We start from the raw sequence: 10755 nt of genomic DNA, 5'->3' as shown, positions 1-10755 counted from the left end.
TGAAGGAAGTGAATACATCATAAAAATCTCAGAAGGGAAAAAGTCACAGATGAGTCATTGAAAATATTGATAAGATCACTGAATGAAGCTGACCTATAGCTTTCAACCTTCCCGTTTTTCTATGCCCACTCCTCTTGCAGCTTCACAGACCCAGTTATGCCTCTCCTTGGTGTTCAGACGGGGACCAGAGGGATTTCTTCACCTCCCTGTAGCAAGGACATATGCCAGAGTCACAGAATCCCTTCCTTGCCATGCCAGGATGCCACAAGAGCCTTAGCACCTACAACAGCCCCTGAAAATTCTCAGAGCTACTTATAGCAGCAAAATGTCTTATCACACCCCTGCCTTGGTGACAAATTAAAACTGCAATTTGATTATTAACATCTTTCCAAATAAAGGGCTGGATCTCACTGCCCCTGCTGCTGGTTGCAAAACTGGACTTGACTTCAGTGGAAGCAGATCTGGCCTCAAGAGCATGTTTAGAGAAAGCAAGTAGCAGCTATTTTCCTAGTGTTTATTTTATATTTCAGGTTGAGGCATTTGCAAGTGTGGTTTCTGCTGGACTTTGTATAGCTGGGGTTGTGACTAACAATAATAACAGGCTGTGACTTTGCCCCAGCCCCGGAACAAGAGGCCGCCTTGTCCCCAGAGTCATGCAGAAGGCACACGGTGACTCACACCCTCGTAATCCCTTTGCTGGGTTTCCCCTCACTCCACAGGAAAGGAACTTTTCTTCTCCTTCTATACTTGGCACAGCCCATGGTCCCAGCCACGCTTGTCCCACGGATGTGAAGTGTGTTGGGAGAGTGACAGCGCTGAAACCCACAGGTCAGGGTGTTTAGCAGCCAAGGGGAGGTAAGCAAGAGTATCTAGTGGGAAACTAGGCTCCCTTGTATTCTGCCTGGAGCACAAACCAAATATGCATCACAGTGTAAGGCAGCACCTTGGGACAAGGGCTCCATAATGCCACAATATTTGGCACAGCTCTCCACAAAACCAGTGACTTCAAGGTGCTCTGTGATTTCCATCCAATCCCTTAGTTTCCAGGTTCTGTACATTAGTCAACTGAATACACAAGGTGTCTCTGGGTCTTTTTTCTGTGGCAGTGTCATGCATCAATTCATTCATTCATTAATTAAGCTATCTCCTTCCTTGCAGAGGTGATGTGGTGCTGTCCAATGGATCTTACCATATGCAGGTGTTGGGTTCCTGTGAGATTATGGCTCTGGAGCATTCCTGCAGGGGCAATCTGGAGAGTATCTCTGTGTGACCAGTGATGATTGCAAGAGGCTTGAAAAGCTGGATATTTTGAGTTTCTGTCAAGGCTGCCTGTCTGTGTCACTCCTCTGTGTCATGTTCAGAGCATCTGAACTTATGGTTGTTTGGACAACAGATAAAATAGAGTTTCTTGGATACTGTTTTTATTTTTTTCCAGGGAAGTGCTTTCTCTTTTTTCATACCTTCCACTGCTTATCAGCTCCACTTTCATTTCTGGTAGATTAGATTCATATTTAGGGAGCTGTCTTTGCACTTGAATTGGATTCCTTATAAAGCTCCATGACAAATGTGTTAATGGATAGCTAGATTTGGGGGACACCTATATTTTGCTCACAATAACGTTCCATGTTTTCTTACCAAAATGTTCATGAGCTCATTGAGTGCCTTGAAGGACCAGCCACATGCAGGTTCTTTGCCAGACAAACCTGTGCTTTAAGGTGGCACAGCATTTTGAGGAGATCAGCTTCCCTCATGACTGAAGGCCAATCAAGACTAGAGAAAAACCAAATCAAAGAAGATATGGCTTTTTTGGAATATGTTCAGAAGTTGTCCCTTGAGATGAAAATTTTTGAATATTTAGACTATTTAGGTTTAGATTCTTGGAATTCTTCCTCATACAAAGCTCTTAACATCACATCATTCAGAAGTTATGCCTTTACTGCTGTTAACCAGCTAGGAAACTAGTTTTGGGACAGAGGTCATCTGTACCCTGCAGTCACAGCAGGAACTGACTGCTGTGGCATCTATGTACCTGAGATAGCTGCATAGCCCTGAAACTGCAGTGCCTTTTGACACCTCATGCACGAGGCAAAAATAGTTCTCACGTGTCTAGCAAATCCCTCACTGCCTGCTAACCCTATTCCTCTGTTTCAAATAAGCAAAACTACCTGGGGCAGCCCTTCTGTTTACCTCACTGACCAGCTACATGCATGGTTCCTGTGTTGGTGGTCTGTGCCACAGCTCAGCAGCAGGTACCTAGTGATCATGGTTTCAGTACAAAAGGTTCACCTGCTAGCACAGGACATGGTCATCTTTTCTCAGCCATGTCACAAGGGCACACTTTAATTTTAAGAGATAACAATGTGCATATTTGGGAAAGTACCTATAATCTAAATATCTAGGACTAATTAATTCAGGGTAGTAGATCATACAGATGCACTTTGAAAATCCTTGAACACCACTTGTGTGGGAATCGACTGGGGGATTCTTCTTGTGCCAGCACCCTGAGTAAGTATAGGCTTTTTTCCATCCAGAAAATTTGACTCTGTGTCCTGTCAGAACTGGGATTAGATTGCAAGTAAGAAAATGTCCAAGGTTTGTGATTAAACCTCATGGGAAACCAATGGTGCTACAAATTTAAATAAATTCAGAGGAAAAACCTAAGTCTTATATAAATGTCCTTGAAGCCCACAAATTCAAAATGACTTTGTGTGAAACCATTTCACCCCTCAGGCATTCTTGGCTTCCTGTTTTGCTCAGTCTGCCTCTTCCCTGATACAAAAGCAGTCCCCGTGTGCCCAACAGGAGCTGGGGGATGGCTGTGGAGGGGGCCAGCTGGTGGAGGGGCTGCAGCAGCTCCACACTGCACTGTGGGAGCCACCCCAGTTCTGCTGCTGAGGGCAGTGTTGGCTCACAGCACGTTATCTTCTTGTGGAGCTCCTTCTCCCAGCACATAAACAATTTTGTTTTTGTTTAAAGACTTTCCCACACGAGTGTCTGCCAAGTTCAGAGGACTGCTCTTTGAGACTGATCTTAAATTTTTTGGAAAGGGAGATGAGATTATATAATAAATTCAGTTAGTCTCACTGAGGCAGTTGGGAGATGCCGTAACAGCCAACAGAATTAAGAAAAACAAAAGAATCCATAGTGTAAGTGGGGAAGGAACTCAATTTTCAATTTAGGAAGCAGATTCACGGACGAATCATTTACATATCACAGGATGGTTGAAACATTCTCAAAACAGTAACCCTGAATAGATAAATTTCTCTTACAATAAACAGCGTGGCCTTTTTTAATATACAGCTTGTTGTACACCTTATTGTGTACCTATGGATTCAATGATCTTAGAGATCTTTTCAGCCTAAAGAATTCTATGATACAGTGGTTTTCAAGTAACAGTCAACTGGTGATTTAAAGAATTATCACTGATCTTACCGCTGTGACAATATTGAAATCCTTGCTGTTTGCCAAGTGTCTATGGGTACTGATATTTTTGTCCAGCTCAGGTCTTGCTCTTCTAAATAATTAAACACTCCAAATGCAACAGCTAGAAATAATAATGCAGGATAAAGATTCCTTTTTAAATTTTAACTCAGTAACACAGCACTTCCAGAGAAACTGAAATTTAAAAGCAGTGTGGAGTCAAGGGACTGGTCTGGCACTGGGGCTGCAGGGAGGCAGGCAGGCTGCATGGTGGAGGGGCTGGACACCCACCGTGGCTTCTCTCCATGTTTCTGGTGGGATTGATGCAGTTGGCCAAAGCAGCATTTTCTCATGGAAATGCTGCTGGCAATGAGGCTGAAATGGGAGGGAGAGCTGTCAGAGCAGCATCCCTGAGAGTGAGGGAACTGCTCATGTACTCATCATCTCTAATCCTCCTGAGTAATGTCTCTTGTAGTCAGTGAGGGCAGGTATTGCTCTGCAGAGGGAGAAACTATGACGAAATGCACAGACAGTACCAAACCTGTAACATTGCTTGGGTATCCTTCTGTCTCCTTTTCCTTGGATATCTTTCTTATCTTTTTGTGCTGCCTTAGTGTTTCTCACATAGCCAGTTCATTCTCTCCTCTGAAAAAAACACAGAGAATTAGTAAAACAGCAGGAGTGGTGATGAGAGGGTTTCAGTCTTAGGACATTTTAGATGGTCCTATCATGATTTTTTTTTTTGTATTTATTTATACAATTAAACATATAATGATCATTATGCCACCATCTAAAATGTCTACAGGAAAATAAATTCATCTTATGTTTTGAGAATTGAATAACTCTATTTGTGTACTGAATAAGGAAATACACCAGTTTTACGGTTGTCTCATAGTTAATTATTTCTTAAAATAGAACTTGCTTCTGGCTGTAGAAACTGTATGGACTCCTGGGAGCTAATAAATCTTGAAAATCTCCAATTAATAGACCATATAACAAATGTGTAGTTCAAAATTTTAGTGAGATTATTTTGACTTTTCTATTCTTTCTACATAACCGAGATTGTTTTCTTTTACATAAGGTCTTCAATTCATACTGCTGGACCAGGCTAAAACTGTTTATGGCATGTTTCTTTAATTATTTAGGGTTTTTTCCATTACATTATAGTTTTTCCATACAAAACTAAAAAAAAAATTAAAGCTGCTGTATTCTGAAAGATAAAAGTGAAGAAACTGTTTATTATCATGGAATTATAGAATCACAGAATATGCTGAGCTGGAAGGGGCTCATCAGGACCATTATAGACAGGACATTATAGAGTCTAACTGCTGTCCCTGCACAGGACACCCCAAAAAGCTCACTATGTGCCTGAGACTGTTGTCCAAATGTTTCTTGAACTCTGTCAGTTTTGGTGCTGTGACCACTTCTCTGGGGAGCCTGTTCAGTGCTCAGCCACCATCTAGTGAAGAACCATTTCCTGATATCCAGCCTAAACTTCCCCTGACTCAGCTGCATGCCATTTCCTCGAGTTCTGCCACTGGTGAAGAGATCAATACCTGTCCCTCTGCTTCCCCTCGTGAGGATGTTGAAAACCACGAGGTCTCCCCTTGGTACAAGAAGTGCCCTTTTACTATTGTTTCCCTTAGCTCAAGAAGTGGTTTGGCCTGAAAGTGACAGTGACACCTGCTCTTTTTATCTACCAAAAAAACTCCAAAAAACCCAAACCCCAAAAACCCCCAAACAAAACAAAACTGAAAAAACTCCCCCCAAAAAACCAGGAAGGGCAAGGAATCTAGGTAAGAGGAAGGTGCCAATAGCCATACCATCCCTGTAGCAAATTGTGTCTCCTCAGACCTCTTTCCCCCCAGGGTCATCCTGGGTCTCACCTCTTTCACAGCTAAATATTCCAACTTCAGAGCATGCTAGCTCTGATACCTCATGATTTACTGAAGCATAAAGAAACTCAATGTTCTCCTTCAAGCATCTGCAATCCCATCTGTAGATTTCAGCCACTCCATTTGCTTCTCCTGATTTACCACGGGGCTCCCACTGAGGAAATGGAATTTGCTGCCCAGGCTGGGGGCAAGGTAGAAGCTGTCATAGCCTGTGGATGCTGGTGCAGGATGTGTCCAAGTCCTTGTGCTCTTGCCAATCTTCATCCTCTCACCTGCAGGCCACCTGCCACCAGGTCCAGATACACCATTCCTCAGGTAGGGACATCTTACATCTGAAAAGTGAGAAGAAAGGCTCCTGGGAAATCTCCGAGGATTTATACAACTACATCCCTCAGGATGTGGGGTTGATTACTCAGGAGGTGACTTCTACTTTTTTCCTGAGTCAGTACTGAACAAGTAACTGGTCTGGCATATCACTCAGAGGGACTGTGGAGCTCTGGTTCTGCCTTTTGCAAAAGCCTTAAGTCAGACCTGCATTTTCTCAGCCAAAACCAGTCTGCTTCTGAGAAATGTACTGAGCAGCAAATGCAGCCAGCCGTGTTTATTTCCCTTGGTTTTGCCTGGTTGCACTTGGTGGTGCCACCAAGCATTTGAGCTGGGGTTACAGAGTTAATTTGAGAGGTCAGTGTCTCTGTGCTATATAGTCTAAGCTACCTCTTATGGATGTTTTTGAGCTGCCTTAAATCAGTCATCTTCTGTGAGAGTCTTAGGTAGGAACTCATACCAGATGAAAAAAATGTGAGAACAAGATTTAGTTTTAGGGGGAATGTGTGCCATTCTATTAAAAACTGAGGAACAACTTCTGCTCTGTCACTACATGGAGGAGGAGGAAAACAATTTTTCTAGTTATTAGAAATTTTTATGATTAGTATGATTTATACCTAATGGCCAAGGCAGGTAGCCTTGTGATTATGCCCTTTTGTAATGATGCACTTCTGCATCATTTGGATGCATTTATTTATCCAGTGACTGCTGAAAAATACATAGAAATTCTGAAAAGCAAGATTCTCCTTTTGCCCCTTTTTTTGTGGGGTTAGTGAAAGTATTTTAGAGCATCTGTTTCCCAAATTGCAAACCAATGTGGTCCAGTTGTAAAAATTTAGTTATGCATCACAACCTGGAGTCAGAACTAATGAAAATTCACACAGTAATATGATCAAATACAGCCCCAATTAATAACACTGATGCTTTTCTCAGAATGGTTGATCCAAGAAAACAAAACCTTCATGTTTATGCCCTAATTTCTTCTGGACCTTATACAACAGGAATGTTTAGAAGAGGCTTTTAAAGATCACTCTTGCTTCCTGAACAGCACTCATACTGCAGACACCCACAGACAGGATCAGACGATCCTGCAGTGTCATGGAAAGGAACTTTCAGAGGAATTTACATCCTCACAATTTTAGCTACCCCCAGAATTTATTAGTTAGCAGATCACTGCTTCCTGTTTCTGGAAGTCTTGGTCTTTTGATCATGCCACCATGTTCCTGAAATGCACAAGAAAATGGAGGCTCTGCATGCCTGTTTTGTTTGATGAGCACAACAGTCCTGAAGCAATCCAAACCATGCATCATTTTCGGCCTGCTCACAGTGAAACAGGCTCATTGTTTAACCATTACTTGTACCAGATATCAGAACACCAGGTTTGCCTCTGAGAGCCCAGCAATTTATCTCAGAAGTGTTATGATGGAAGTCAAAGGGGCTGATGCTGATCCTCCTGTTCTGCTGACATCGTGGTCCCCTGGGTCCACTGAATGACACTATTACTTGTGATCAGTATCCTCTAAAAAATGAGGGACGCACCTTTGCTCTGACTAGTAGCTGTTAGTAAAGGAAAATTGGAATTACACTTAGGCTAGTAACAGTGCCACAGCTGGGTGTCTTACACAGGAACTTCATTCTGAGAAAAAAGGGATTTAGGTAGTAGCAAGTATTCATTGATTAAAATATTGATTGATTGATTGATTGACTGTTTCATTAGAAAATTGATTTGAGAGCAGCCTTGGGGATGCTGGTGGATGAAACACTGGACACAAGCCAGCAATATGCACTCAGCAGGGCAACCACATCCTGGGCTGCACAAAAGCAGTGTGGCCAACAGGTCAAGGGAATTGATTCTGCCCCTCTGCTCTGCTCTGCTCTGCTCTGCTCTGCTCTGCTCTGCTCTGCTCTGCTCTGGTGAGACTCTATCTGGAGTGCTGCATCCAGGTGTGGAGTCCATGGTACAGGAAGGACATGGATTTTTGAGTCGGTCTAGAGGAGGACAATGAAGATGATCAGAGGGAGGGAGCTCCTCTCCTGTGAAGAGAGGCCAAGACAATTGGGTTGTTCACATGGAGAGGAGAAGGCTTTGGTGAGACCTTAAGAGCAGCCCTTCAGTACTTAAAGGAAGTTTGTAAGACAGATGGGGACAAACTAGTTATCAGGGCCCTTAGTAACAGGACAAGGGGCAACAGCTTTAAATAGATAGATGGTAGGTTTAGATTGGATATAAGGAAGAGATTTTTTATGATGAGAGTGGTGAGACACTGGAATGCATCTCCCAGATAAACTGTCGATGTCCCATCACCATTCAAAGTCAGGTTGAATGGAGCTTTGAGCAACTGGATCCAATGAAAGAGGGTCCTGGCCCATGGCAGAGGAGTTGGACTAGATAATATATGAAAAGTCCCTCCCAATACAAGGCGTTTTATGGTTCCATGATTTGAAATATCCTTCTCCCTCAAATATGGCATGCTCACTTTTTGAAGATACAGTTCATGGCCCCATGAGCCAGAAAAGTGGGTGTTATAGATATGGTTGCTGAAGAACTCCCCAGATGATTCTGAGTTCTTGAAATATTGAGAAGAATGAAAACTTGTTTCTTTGAAGAGTTCTATAGCTCTTGAAAATTGCCAAAAAAAGAGGGAAAACTTGCCAGCGCAATAAATGTCTTTCTAATATGTTGCGTCCCAGCCTGTGCTCTTGCATCACAATCCCTGTAAGAGCACAAAAATCTGCAATTCCTTCTAAAACCTATCACTGCCACAGCATTGTCAACCAGATTTCTCCTTAGCACTGGGCTTAATATAAAAAAAATTGCTAGAGGAGCCTGAAGATGGAGTAAAAGTAGGAATCAGCATTATTGTAGTTTGAGAGCTGGAGCTTTTTGGAAAATATACAATTTTGTGTGTCAGGACATATTCCTGGTTTTTACAGTGATACCTGGGTATTTTCAGAATTGTTTCCAAGATTTTTCATGTGCAGTGTAACTTTTTATTTGCTTTTCTATCCAATTCCCACTGAATGGAAGTTTTTCACATACTGCTCCACTCCACCCCTCCAGTTCATGAGCAAGTTTACTGAACTCCCCAGCAGCTCATGTTTATTTTCTTATCTAATGTTAGAGTGCGAATTTAAAACACTTGATTTGTCCTTGGCAAGTTCAAATGTGTATTATTCCTATAGCACTGTAGGGGTCTGCAGCTCTTTGTGAACAAAAAGAAACTGAAATACTGTGGTACGGGGCAATGTATTGCCAGACCTTACAGACGTTCAGTCTGGGCACGATGGAGCACACGGAGCCATTCCTGGCTTAGCCAACACCACTGGATCCTTTGTGGATGCATGCCCTACTGCTCACACCTGGTGTGTCCAACCAGGATGTTTCACTGAAAAGACATTAGAGCCATTGTGCTGTGTGGGCACAGCCTGTCAGAACACTTCCACAGGGACCTTGGTGCCAGGTGTATTTCTGGCACCAGGTCACACAGATGTTGCCAGCCAAGTTTTACAACATCTCAGTTGGGTATTGCTGGCATGGCAGTCAGCTTGCAGTCATTGACCTCCAGGTGGAAAAACTGCCTTTATTCAACTTTGCAGGATGTTTCTTGTAGTCTCCATGGAACTCCAGGTAGCTCTAATTGTATTTATAGCTGAGACAAGTAGCACAAGGATAGTGCACCCCACAATGATTTGTCATGGTAATCATAAAGCTGTAATACATTATTTAAAATGCTGTTAAATATTTTTTTAATGTTCCTTATAGCTTAGTTAAAATCTAAATCAAATAGAAAAATTCTTTATCTATACAACTGTAATTAATTTTAACCTTAAATTTTGGCTAAAAGCACATATTCAACAGGCTCTCTCCTAGTCTATTGATAGACAAAAAATTTCTAGTCGCTGTTGAATTTGAGGTGGGATTAGTATAATAAACTGTAAGTTTAAGAAACTGAGTAGTAGTTGTAAGTAAAACTTGAACATTTCACCACCTCTTTATGCACAACTCTCTAGAGCATGTGCACACATACTTGTGAATGTCTCAGTACAAAGTATTTCTATGAAAAAAGTCAGTACCCAGCCTCTTGATCCCTTTATCGATGCCTGCTGTTTCCTGAAAAATAAGCACCATTTCCAAAGAATCAAGTCTAGATCAAGATAGAATAATTTCTTGAAGGTGGAGGGTAAAGTCAAGTATTTTAAAGCTGAAGTACTACTGTGAATGAAATTCTTTTCCATTTTCACAGAATCACAGAATCACTAGGTTGGAAGAGACCTCCAAGATCATTGAATCCAACCTAGCCCTAACACCTCAACTAAACCATAGCACTGAGTGCCTTTTTGATGCCTTAGGAAGGCTGACCTGAAACACAGACTGGACACATCCAGGGATGGTGACTTCACCACCTCCCCGGGTAGACCATTCCAATACTTTATCACCCTTTCTGCAAAAACTTTTTTTCCCAATATCCAACCTATATTTCCCTTGGCACAGCTTAAGACTGTATTGTCTTGTTCTGTCAGTTGCTGTCTGGAGAAAGAGACCAATCCCCACCTGGCTACAACCACCTTTCAGGAAGTTGTAGAGAGTGATAAGGTCACCTCTGAGTCTCCTTTTCTCCTGGCTAAACAAGGCTTTTCCTCCTTTGCTATGATATCAGATGAAGGTTATATTTATGAACAAGTAACTTGCCATCAGTTGTTGCAGTTTGCTCATTAGTTCTATGCCATAAACTTTAGCACATCCCAAATCAGATTGTTCCAGTTTTAAGCCTATCATAAAAGCATTAATACTAGTTTGCCTGAAGCATGTTAGAAGTATTCAGTCACTTAAATATCTCTTCGTTCCCTCTAAATATTTAAAAGTGCAAGTGGGAAATGCTCACCTAATATACAAAAGCAGTGTCCAATAGCTGGAAAAGAAGATCCTTTCAACTGCAGGTTATAAAGATGGTTATCTCTGGGAGAACATTCCTCATCTTTTCCATATGTTCGAAATAAACTGTCTTCTGTGATTCTGAAGTTCTTTTGGCAGGAGAGGAAAAGTGTTGAAATACTATGTTTCACAATTCTCCAGACCAAATAGTAACTTATCTAAATGATACATTACTGTATTTTG

Source organism: Zosterops lateralis (assembly GCF_965231275.1).
Source record: "Zosterops lateralis genome assembly, chromosome: 1".
NCBI classification, from domain to species: Eukaryota; Metazoa; Chordata; class Aves; order Passeriformes; family Zosteropidae; genus Zosterops; species Zosterops lateralis.
The sequence above is the reverse complement of the archived record's forward strand: the minus strand, read 5'-3'. Positions refer to the sequence as shown.